Genomic DNA, 13,480 nt, shown 5'->3' on the forward strand with positions numbered 1-13,480 from the left:
TATCACTGCCTTATACTTGTTGTGCTATCTTTGCTCAATCATGGTGGATAATCATGCTATGTCTTGTATGAATAGCTTGCCCTCGATTGCACACTTTGGTATTGTGGTTTGGTTTGTCTCACCAGCTCGAAAGAGTACTGACCCCGTTTTATGGGGATGCAGGTTTACTTAGGTGTGCGATGGAGCTTTATGTGGTGCAGCGGACTTCGAACCCACACTTCTGAACCTCGTCTGTTGGATCCGGGCAGTGTTTTTGTATAAGGGATTGGATATACAGTTTTGTAAAGATGTATTTAATAAAGTTGTTTCATTTAATGTTGATTCACACCTGTAGTGACCGCCCAGGGTTTTTCTGCTTGTTGATCTTCCCTTTTCGGTCCTTCCGCACTTAAGTACTCATATTCAAAAAAAAATAAAAATAAATAAAGGGGTAAAAATGTATTTTACTCAAAGGGCGGAAAATCTGGGTATGGGTCGCTACAGAATTGGTATCAGAGCAGTGTTTAAAAGGAGTTAAGAAGTGTGGTTCAAGTCTCTTCACGCATCTGCCATCGCATTGTAAGTATTTCAAATTCAGTTTTGTTGATCCCTGATTTATCCTGCTTGATTTGATGATCTTGTGTACTTTTCGGGAGTCTTCTGAGGTGAGACCCCACTTTGTGATTAGGCCTCGTATATTTGGGCTTGAGACATCAAATGTCGGAACATAAGGGTTCGTTTGTGCTTGTGGATCTAGTTCCCAAGTTGTTTCGAGTCGACTCCGGTGAGACTCGGAGTTTTCGACTTGGACTTAGGGGATTACTTGCGTAGTTTGCCCTTCTCGTTCCACGTGATGATAGTGGGAACGGTTGATATATCGTCGCAATTATCGAGCTTTTAGCCTTCTCGTGTTGAAGACGAGATGACTTCGATAAGAATTGTCAGGTGAGGCTCAGAGTGGATGTTTTCTCTCTTTTCCAACCTCGTTGGAGTTGTTCGTAACCCTATCTTTGACGAAGAGTATTTCATGTAAACCTTTTTTTAGACGGAAAGATGGAAGCCTTGTTTGTGCCTGTGAGCCTTCGTTATCCCGTTGGCGGATACTTGACACCGTCATTATCCCTCGGTCGTTCTTGGTGATGAGAACGTATCTATTGTTTCGTGCCTTACTTGTTGCGTGTGTTGCCGGTGAGGGCACCTGACTCTTGAGAGGGTCGTGTTCTGGGGATAGTTAACACCGATTTTCCTGGTGTTGTCGCTCGTGAGAGAGCATTGCGGGAATTTTTGTTTTCCCCACCACTGTTTATAGGATGGTGGCGAGTTGGCTCAGGTAGTGATTCCTGGTAGCGCCGACTGTACCGTTGGATGGTGTAACGCTTCAGCGATGCCGTTAGCGTGGTGATTCGGTAATGATGCCATTGGAGCGGTGATTCTCTAATGAAGGTCATTGGAGTGGTGATTCTCTAGTGATGTCGTTAGCGTGGTGATTCGCTAACGATGCCGTTAGCGTGGTGATTCGCTAATGATGCCGTTAGCGTGGTGATTCGCTAATGATGCCATTAGGATGGTGATTTCCTAATGACGCTACTGAAGTGGTGATTCTTCAGTAATGTCGTTAGCGTGGTGATTCGCTAATTATGCCATTAGAGTGGTGATTCTCTAATGAAGGTCATTGGAGTGGTGATTCTCTAGTGATGTCGTTAGCGTGGTGATTCGCTAACGATGCCTTTAGCGTGGTGATTCGCTAATGATGCCATTAGGATGGTGATTTCCTAATGACGCTACTGAAGTGGTGATTCTTCAGTGATGCCGTTAGCGTGGTGATTCGCTAATGATGCCATCAGAGTGGTGATTCTCTAATGAAGGTCATTGGAGTGGTGATTCTCTAGTGATGCTGTTAGCGTGATGATTCGCTAACGATGCCGTTAGCGTGGTGATTCGCTAATGATGCCATTAGGATGGTGATTTCCTAATGACGCTACTAAAGTGATGATTCTTCAGTAATGCCGTTAGCGTGGTGGTGCCTTTACCAGGGGTAATTGAACCAAGGATCAATCAAATGCTTTGCTTTGTTCAACGTGTCTAAACCATATTCTAATTCCTAAATGCACAAAGAATCAGGCATGTGCTATGAATTTCTAAAAATGCACATTTGAAAACATGATGTTTGCTTCAAAGATTGGAAAATATTTGTAAGTTTCTTGGAAAATAAACTCTTTGAAAATTTTGAATTATTTTTGAGATGCTGTATTTGAGAAAGTGAAAATCGATTTCTGAAGAAATATAAGGATTTTGTGAAAATCGATTTTGAGAAATGTGAAATAACTTTGAAAAACTCAATTTCTTTGAATTCAAACTTTGAAATTGAAAATCTAATTTAGAAAATCGAATTTGGAACTTGGGAAATACTTGAAATATCATTGGCAAATCCATATTTTGAGAAAATCGATTTTAAATAAGACTTAGGAAAATTTGAAGAATTTGATTTCTTTGACTTGGAATTTTAATTGGAATTAGAAAATACATGAAATGAATGAATATGATTTTGAGGAATTGGGAAAAACTCTTTGTATTTTTGAGAAATGCAGTGCATTTTGAAATTAGCCTAAGAGTGTAGGCTGAATGTGGCTAATGTGAAGATCATAAATCTAGATATCCTTCATATTCTGACTATGGCCATAAATACGAATTCCACCAAGTTTATAAACTTCATAAAAGCTAGTTTATGTGCCATTCGTGTAGACCATAGTGAGTTTGAATATGCATGAATCATCATCCATCATACATTAACATTATTTAAAAAAATAAACTATATGCAATGTTGCCTAAGCTAAGCAGGAAATGTAAATTCTTATTCCAAAGTTTAACTTAGTTTACATCACTATTGAAATTTAAATACATGAAAAATAAAGTCTTCAATGTACCTGCAAAACTAAAAAACTTTGTTAGTGATGATATGTTGGCTTTTCTAGATTTATCCAGCAATATCAGGAAATTGCTGGATTTTGCTAGATATAAGCCTTTTTGCCATGATTCCACTAAATCAAAATGATAAAGTATGAAATAAAATTGAATAAATAAGTAAGATAAGATATGAAATTTCGAAATTTGGGTCAAAATGACCAAAATACCCCTAATAACAAGACTATGGCCTTGAAATTAGGGTTTTCAGAAAGATATTTGGTAAAATGCAAGTTTTGAAATTCAAATGCAAATAAACTAGGCTAAAATATGATATGACATACTTAAACACATGAAAACTAAGGTTAGGAATTTCGAAATTGAGGTCAAATAACCAAATTGCCCCTGATAGCAAGACTATGGCCTTGAAATCAGGGTTTTCTGAAATAGATTTTGGTAAAAACTTGGGTTTTAAGGACTAAATGAAATCAAATTAACATCAAATTTGACCTAAAGTATCCTAATATGATTAAACCCTACAAATATATGCTTATGCACGAAAATCCAAGAATATCACAAAAACTGTGATTTTGGCAGTGTTTTTGGATTTTCAGGAACCCGGTTTTGCAATTTGCTTAATTCAGCCATCAATCAGATTCCAAAATTCATCAAATTTGATACCTACACTTTTTATAACCCTAATTTTGAATTAGAATTATAAAAATATTTTTTTGACATTAAATTAACCCAAAAATTGCATCAAACCCTAAAAATATGCTATTTTTGACCTAGTTCACCAACCAGTTTCAGAGTTAGACACGAATCAGGGGCAATCTTTCATGAAAATCTATGAACTTTTACAGATACGTACTAGGAATAAAAACAGAGATTTCCCAATTTACAGATCGGAAAAAGCATCTCCGGTTAGGGAGAAACCCTTCCGGCAATCTGAACTAAAATCTAACAAATCTAACAGGGGTTAAAACAGATACTTTCAATTGATAATTTTGGTATAAATAGAAATACTGATCTAAAATATCTGATATTTTATCAGTAAATAGTAGACAGAAAAATAATAATACTCACTTTTTACAGATTATGAATCGGATCTGTGATTTGGGATTTATGAATAACACAAGTCTGATTAGAGTTTTGGTAAACCCTAACGAGTTTTAAATTGAAAATCAGAATCTTCGACAGAGGAAAAATACTAAACAGCAATCAAAAATTCTAAAAATTTCACAGTTTCTAGATATAATCAATATGAATCCATGGCACTTTACATATCTAAAATCGGATATAAGATGAGAAAAATATCATCACAGCAAGTTACCTTCTTGATTTTAACTTCGATTTTAAAGATTTAAAAACCCGATTTGATGTATGATTTTTTTGACAGGGTTCCCGAGGTCCAAAACCTCTGATTTTTTTACAGTAGTTTCTTTAGATATGCATGCATCACATATAAAAAAATCAGAAATAAAAAACAAATATTTCAATCTGAAACAGCATGCTTTTTACTGTTCTAAACTAAAAAACACACAGAAATCTAAGAAACTTAAGAAATCATGCCTTAACTAATGAAAAACAATAAAACAAACCATAAAACAGTAAATAAAAATTATTTCTATGCTGGAAAACGTAAAATAAACATAAATAAACAAATAAATAAAATAAAATCAAGGAATCAATGGCTGAATTTTGATTTCACCCTTAAACACATGGATTTGACCCATTAAAAGGGTAAATAATGTATTTTATTGGTTAATAATGCAAAGAATCATACTTAAATCACTTTTAATGGATTAAAATCCCTGTAAATCACACAAAACAGAGTTAGATCATCTTCTTGGATCATTCTTGATGGTTCTTGAGGTTGGATCATGGTTGAATCTTCATAAGGAGCATCCAAGGCTAAATCTAGGTTTAAAGCATTAAAAACATTAAATAAAATAAATAAAAGTGAAGAAGTTCATACCTTGGAGTTGCAGCAATGGAGGAAGGGCTGGAGAGGAGAGAGAGGCTCCAAGAAACCTCAAAGGTGAATAGTGAAAATCGTCCCCCTCTCTCTTTCTATTTATAAAAAGAAATTAGGTTTAAAAATTAGGTTTTTTAAAAAAATTGGACTCTCTAAGGGGGTGGCGATTTTGGGGTGTAGTTATTATCCTACCCCTAGCCTAAATTATCTAAACTAATGCCTAATTAACCCCTAGTCTATCCTAGAAATCCCCCAAATGTGATGCCACTTGGCATCCTTCACATTTGGGTTTTTAAAACACCTTTAAAAACATTTAAAAACACTAGTTTTAAAAACTAATTTTCAAAATGAGTTTTCAAAATGGTTTTGACTCTTCTAAACTTCTGACACTAACCAAGACACTGACTAACCCTAGTTTAGCCCTGACTTACTCGAATATGGCGCCACCCCAAGTGGGCCCTACTTGAGTTTTTAAAAAAAAATGATTTTAAAACTTGAAATTGCAAAAGTTTTCAAAAGATTTTCAAAAGTAAGCTTGAAATTAAAAGTTTTGAAATGACATAGGATTCTAACTGGGTCAAAACCCCTATGGATATGGTTCCAACTGAGTGAGCCCACATCGATTTTTGTAAATTTTGAAATAAACACTAAAAATACCTTTGAAAAGAGGTTAAAATTAATAATTGAAATTCAAGATTTTTGAAAATAGAGTCTCAGGCAAACTGGAACTCCAGGTTAGAGTCCTGAACTCTTAGGATTCTGAGATTTTAGATTTTAAAAAGCCAAATGACAGGTTTTTGAAAGATTTTATCAGAAAATGGTGAAACAAGTCAGAAAATACAGTCAGGGTTAGACTCCTAACTCGATCAGAACTCTGACATAGAGTCCTGAACTAACTGGACTCTGCAAAATGACCTAATTTTTTTTAAAATGAATGGAAACAAATGAAAATGAAATAAAAACAGACTTCAAAAGAGACTCCTGACTGGACTGGGACTCTCGGACAGAGTCCTGATCAGACTAAAACTCTAGATTTTTTTTTTGGTATTTTCTGAAAAACAGTTGAAAGAACTTGTAAAAATAGTTAAAATAATAACAAATATTAGAATAAACCAGAGTTCTGATTAAACTGAGACTCTAAGAACAGAGTCCTGATTAAACTAGGACTCTTATATTTTTGGATTTTCTGATAAGTAAGTGATGGAATTTAAGCAAAGCTTTTGAAAACCAGTGAAAAAAAATCAATTTTGGATAGACTCCTACTTCGATCAGGACTCTGGGGTAGAGTCCTGATTTGATCAGGACTCTGAGATAAAACCTCAGAATTTTAAAATTCTTTGATAAAAGCGCAACAGTTTTGATAGATGAAAAGATTTTTGAAAGATTCTTTCAAAATTTGAAATCAGGATCGGAGTCCTGATCCAACTAGGACTCTCTGAACAGAGTCCTGTTTTGACTAGAACTCTGAGTTTCTGACTCATTTTGAAAGATTTGATTGAAAATGGTTGTGAAAGATTAGAGTTCTAATCTGATTAAAACTATGAAGAAGAGTCTTGATCCGACTGGACTCTTGAAGAAGAGTCCTGATCCAACTAGGACTCTAAGATTTTGGCCAAAACAGAAGATTTTGAAAGGTTTTCTCCGAAAACAGGTAAAAAGGTAGTGAAAAGTAGAGTTTTGATCCGACTAGGACTCTGGAAAAAGAGTCCTGATCCAATTAGGACTCTAAAATTTTTGAGATTTTTGATAAATAAAGAAATCCAGAAGCGACACCACCTAAATGGGTCTCATCTGAGAATTGAAATCAATTGAAATTGAGTTTGAAATGAATCCAGATTGTTTTTTGAGAAAATACTTCAAAATATAAGGTCCTGAGGGTTGGCAAATGACACAATGTTGATTAAAAACCCAGGTTTTAAAATTGATTTTTGAAAGAAAAGTTTTAAAACTCAAATCTGGATTGAATATTTTGAAAATAGGAGTGTTGGATCTCGAAGATGAGATGTAATGACATGCAATGCTATGCTATCCAATGCAATGATATGCTGAATTCATACAATGATAAGCAATGACACATGAAATGTAAGCACTGGATAAGGGTGAAAATTTGGGGTGTTTACAGATGCCCCTCTTTGCTACTAAGCCGGTTGTAAGCCGAGCTTAGTGACAAAGAAAAACACACCAAATTCAGACTATAAACATGCCCCAGTTAGATGAATTTGACTGGGTATGAAAGAATTAGTTCAAATGATGGTGGTAGATATAGCATAAAGAATAAAGAAGAAGATTCACCTCATCGAAATGAGGCTCAGGCTTAGCCCTTAACCTGGATGGGACAATAAATGAAATACCTCATCAGAAGGAGGCTCAGGTTTAACCCCTTGACCTGAAAAGGGACGATACCTCGTGGAAAAATGAGGCTCAGGCTTAACCCTTAACCTGAAAGGGGACAATACCTCGTGGAAAAACGAGGCTCAGGCTTATCTCTTAACCTAAAAGGGGACGATACCTCGTGGAAAAACGAGGCTCAGGCTTAACCCTTAATCTGAAAGCGGACGATACCTCGTGGAAAAACGAGGCTCAGGCTTAACCCTTAACCTGAAAGGGGACGATACCTCGTGGAAAAACGAGGCTCAGGCTTAACCATTAACCTGAAAGGGGACAATACCTCATGGAAAAATGAGGCTCAGGCTTAACCCTTAACCTGAAAGGGGACGATACCTCGTGGAAAAATGAGACTCAGGCTTAACCCTTAACCTGAAAGGGGACAATACCTTATGGAAAAACGAGGCTCAGGCTTAACCCTTAACCTGAAAGGGGACGATACCTCATGGAAAAACGAGACTCAGGCTTAACCCTTAACCTGAAAGGGGACAATACCTCGTGGAAAAACGAGGCTCAGGCTTAACCCTTAACCTGAAAGGGGACGATATACGGAGTCCTCGAATGAAGAAACCATGATGGGACCTTCGAATTTTGCACAATAAATCCGAGAGGGGTTTGCAAAAGAAAGAAAGAGGGTTCCCTAAAGCTTGAAAAGAGATTTATCTTGGGCATCTCATCGCTGAGACTGAATTGCTTTTAAGACAGATGACCTTTTTGCAGAAAATTCAGGTTTAACCCTTAACCTGAATGGGAACTGTCTATGGTGGGACAGTGGGGAGCATAGGAAAGTGTGCGAATCTGAGAGCCCAGGCACTCAGATTAAAACAAGAAGGGAAGGATCTTGGACAACTCCCATCATCCGATCCTAAAAGGGATAACAACGCCTGGATACATCAAAATAAACATCAAGTTCTCACTTCATGTCAGGATAACTTGAAAAGATTGCCAATAAGATAAAAAATTGTAGTTAATTCAAGAATGATAAGCACATATATATATGAAAAATATTCCCTCTTTTCTACCTGAAGTATTACCTCCAATTGGACTTAACTTCGTAGAATCAAGATTCGAATTCAAATTACTTGCAATTGACTTTCCTTCAAGGAAGCTATCAATTTCCTTGATATGGACGGAAAAGAATGTATTCTTGATATTGCGAGAGCTATTAGTGAAAGGATATTGATAAAAGAATTTCACAAAATTAAAGAAGATTCTTGATAGATTCGGCAGTCTGATATCCTGGGATTTTTTTCTCATGATGATCTTTCTGCACTCTCTTTTTAACAGAATTGGAGCTCTCTTGGATTTTTCGGGAATTACATCATCCTTCATTTTGGAGATGTCCTAGCTTTTTCTCTCTTTATTTTTTTTGGAAGGGTACGTCACAAACTCCTTCATCTCAGAGATGTTCCGATCCTTCTTTTCTCTCAAGGATTATATTGACGGTTATTGGCTCATTGGTTGGGAATCTCTTGATGATAGCAGAAATTAAATATCTTTTAGGATTTGTCGATAGGTCCATCACACTCGCCTTCATCTCGACGGTGATCTGGACTTTTCCTGGAAGGATCCGTCACAAACTCTGTCATCTTGGAGATGATCCAAATCTTCTTTGGCCCTGGGGGTCGACTCATCTAATTTGCCTTCATCTTGACGACAGTTGAGAGATCCCTTTTGCAGATATTTAATTGCAGCTTAGGTGATTGAGGAGACATGGAGATTGAGTGGATTTTTCTGTATCACTCAGGATATTTCGACTGCTTTTATTTTCCAAGAATGATCTTAAAAAGTGTGTCATTGACTGCGATCAATATCAATCACTCATGGCTTTGCAACAACATTGAATTTTCTTTGCTGGCCATATAGCGGATTTAAACTTCATCCTTTTGGTTGGCCAATAGAAAGATTATGAATTTTGAATCCTTTTTCACAAAAGCTTTGTCCTTTCGGAAGTAATACTAAAGGTATTCTGAGGTACAATTTTATGCAGTAAAGATTTTGAGATCAACAACTATTTTTCATGACTAATTGGCAAAATATTCCTGAAATCCTTAGTGAAAGAAATCACTTGAGATCTAAATGACACATCCGTGGCTAGATTCTTCTCTCCTTTCCCCAAAGGAGAGACTCAGACTTGACCCTTACCTGAACGGGTAACAAAAGATACTCCTCTCTTCCCTGAAGAGGAGGTGTTTGCAAAATAAACTTTCGAAGAGAAATAGAGTTTTCGTCAAAACTCCCTATTTCTAGGCTTCTCTTATGGAAAGGGGGCCGCTAACAAAGATTGAAAGGATATCATAGAGAAATGAGTCCATCACACTCTCCCTGGAAAAAGGGTCCTCGACGACGGGGGTGTCCTAACAAAAGACATTTAGGTTATAAGGAGGACGAGCTTCCGTCGAAACTCTCCCTGGAAAAAGGGTTCCTTGTGTGTGTAAACACCTCAAATTTTCCTCCTCATTCAGTATTCATCCATTTCATGTGTCATTGCTTATCATTGCGTGAATTCAGCATATCATTGCATTGGATAGCATAGCATTGCATGTCATTACATCTCATCTTCGAGATCCAACACTCCTGTTTTCAAAATATTCAATCCAGATTTGAGTTTTAAAACTTTTCTTTCAAAATTCAATTTTAAAACCTGGGTTTTTAATCAACATTGTGTCACTTGCCAACCCCCAGGACCTTATATTTTGAAGTATTTTCTCAGAAAACAGTCTGGATTCATTTCAAACTCAATTTCAATTGATTTCAATTCTCAGATGAGACCCATTTAGGTGGTGTCGCTTCTGGATTCCTTCATTTATCAAAAATCTCAAAAATGTTAGAGTACTAATTGGACCAGGACTCTTTTTCCAGAGTCCTAGTCGGATCAAAACTCTACTTTTCACTACCTTTTTACCTGTTTTCGGAGAAAACCTTTTAAAATCTTCTGTTTTGGCCAAAATCTTAGAGTCCTAGTTGGATCAAGACTCTTCTTCAAGAGTCCAGTCGGATCAGGACTATTCTTCAGAGTTTTAATCGGATTAGAACTCTAATATTTCACATCCACTTTCAATCAAATCTTTCAAAATCTTTCAAAATGAGTCAGAAACTCAGAGTTTTAGTCAAAACAGGACTCTATTCAGAGAGTCCTAGTTGGATCAGGACTCCGATCCTGATTTCAAATTTTGAAAGAATCTTTCAAAAATCTTTTCATCTATCAAAATTGTTGCGCTTTTAGCAAAGAATTTTAAAATTCTGAGGTTTTATCTCAGAGTCCTGATCAAATCAGGACTCTTCCCCGGAGTCCTGATCGAAGTAGGACTCTATCCAAAACTGTTTTTTTTTTTACTTCATTTTCACTGGTTTTCAAAAGCTTTGCTTAAATTCCATCACTTACTTATCAGAAAATCCAAAAATATAAGAGTCCTAGTTCAATCAGGACTCTGTTCTCAGAGTCTCAGTTGAATCAGAACTCTGGTTTATTCCAATATATGTTATTATTTTAACTGTTTTCACAAGTTCTTTCAACTGTTTTTTAGAAAATACAAAAAAAAAATCTAGAGTTTTAATCCGATCAGGACTCTGTCCCAGAGTCCCAGTCCAGTCAGGAGTTTGTTTTGAAGTCTGTTTTTATTCTATTTTCATTTATTTCCATTTGTTTTCAAAAATTAGGTCATTTTGCAGAGTCCAGTTAGTTCAGGACTCTATTTCAGAGTTCTGATCGAGTTAGGAGTCTAACCTTGACTGTGTTTTTTTGACTCATTTCACCATTTTCTGATAAAATCTTTCAAAACCTTTCATTTGGCTTTTTAAAATCTAAAATCTCAGAGTCCTGAGAGTTCAGGACTCTAACTCGGAGTTCCAGTTCGCTTGAGACCCTATTTTCAAAGATTCTGAATTTCAATTATTGATTTTAACCCCTTTTGAAAGTTATTTTTAGTGTTTATTTCAAATTTCTCAAAACCTGATGTGGGCCCACTCAGTCGGTGCCACATCCAGAGGAGTTCTAACCCAGTTGGAACTCTATGTCATTTCAAAACTTTTAATTTCAAGCTTACTTTTGAAAATCTTTTGAAAACTTTCTCAATTTCAAGTTTTAAAATCATTTTTTTTGAAAAACTCAAGTAGGGCCCACTCGGGGTGGTTCCATATTCGAGTAAGTCAGGGCTAGACTAGGGTTAGTCAGTGTCTTGGTTAGTGTTAGAGGTTTAGAAGGGTCAAAAGTTATTTTAAAAACTTATTTTGAAGTTTGGATTTTAAAACTAGTGTTTTTAAAGGTTTTTAAAGAACTTTAAAAACCCAAATGTGGAAAATGCCAAGTGACATCACATTTGGGGATTTTTTAGGATTAGCTAGGGGTTAATTAGGCATTATTTAGGATAATTTAGGCTAGGGGTATATAGGTCATTCCACCCCAAAATCGCCCCCCCCCCCCCCTTTAGAAGTCCAAAAATTTCAAAATTGCTAATTTTCAAAACCTAAAAAGTTTCTATAAATTGAGACCCATAGGGGGTCGATTTTTCCAGCCACCTTTAGAGCAAGTCTTGGAGCTCCTCTCTCCTCTCCAGCCCTTCCTCCATTGCTGCAACTCCAAGGTGAGAAATTTTATTAATTTCTTTAGTTTTATTTAATATTTTTCATGATTTAATGCTAGTTTAACCATTGGTACCATCTATTTCATGGATTCAACCATGATTCAACCTCAAGAACCATTAAGAACGGTCCAAGAAGATGATCTAACACTGTTTTTAGTGTTTTCCAGGGATTCTAATCCATTAGAATTGATTTTAGCACTATTCTTTTTATTATTAACCAATAAAACATGTGATTTACCCTTTTTATGGGTTAAATCCATGTCTTTAAAGGTAAAATTGAATTCCAGCCATTGATTCCCTGATTTTATTTTATTTTTATGTTTATTCATTCTTATGTTACGTCATATAGCATAAAAATAATCTTTATTTACTGCTTTAGTGTTTATTTTATTGTTTTTCATTAATTAATGCATGTTTTCTCAAGTTTCTTAGATTTCTGTGTTTTTTAGTTTAGAACAGAAAAGAGCATGCTGTTTCGGATTGAAATATCTGCTGTTAATTTCTGATTTTTTTATATGTGATGAATGCATATGTTATTGATCTACTGTAAAAAAATCAGAGTTTTTGGACTTCGGGAACTCTATCAGAAAAATCAGACATCAAAATCGGATTTTTAAAACTTTAAAATCGTTGTTAAAATAAAAAAGGTAACTTGTTGTTATGATATTTTTCTCATCTTATATCCGATTTTAGATCTGTAAAGTGCCATGGATTCACATTGATTAGATCTAGCTACTGTGAAAGTTGCAGAATTTTTTATTACTGTTTAGTATTTTTCCTTTGTTAGAAACTCTGATTTTCAATTTAAAACTCGTTAGGGTTTTCCAAAACCCTAATCAGACTTGTGTTGTTTATAAATCCCAAACCACAGATCCGATTCATGATATGTAAAAAGTGAGTATTGTTATTTTTCTGTCAACTATTTACTATTAAAATATCAGATATTTTGAATGAGTTCTGATATTTATCCCAGAATTTTGAATTGAAAGTATCAGTCAGGACTAAAGTTAAAATCAATATTCAAGTCCGGATTGTCGGATGAGTATCTCCCTGGTTTTAAAGGCTTTTTCAGATCTGTAAAAAAAGAAAAGTTCTATTTTTCTATCTATTTGGTCTCTGTCAAAAATAGAAAAATTTCATGGAGGTTTGACCCCTGGTTTGGGTCCTGGACTGAGACTGGTCGGTGAACTAGGTCAAAAATAGCATATTTTTAGGGTTTAATGCAATTTTTGGATTAATTTAATGCCAAAAAAAATATTTTTATAATTCTAATTTGATATTAGGGTTATAACAAGTTTAGGTACCAATTTTGAGGATTTTTAGAATCCGTTTGATGCTTGAATGGCTTGAATTGCAAAACAGGGTACCCGAAGAATTCCAAAACACTGCAAAAATCACAAAAATTGTGATATTCTTGGATTTTCGTGCATAAGCATGTATTTTTAGGGTTTAATCATATTCATAATCATATTAGGATGCTTTAGGTTTAATTTGATGCTCATTGGATTTCATTTAGTGCATAAAACCTAAGTTTTTACCAAAATATTTTCTAAAAACCATGATTTCAAGGCCATAGTCTTGCTATCAGGGGCAATTTGGCCATTTGACCTCAATTTCGAAATTTCTAACCCTAATTCTCATATTTCCAGGGATT

This window comes from Nuphar pumila, chromosome 17 (assembly GCF_984573655.1).
Source record: "Nuphar pumila chromosome 17, dmNupPumi1.hap1.1, whole genome shotgun sequence".
Lineage (NCBI taxonomy): Eukaryota > Viridiplantae > Streptophyta > Magnoliopsida > Nymphaeales > Nymphaeaceae > Nuphar > Nuphar pumila.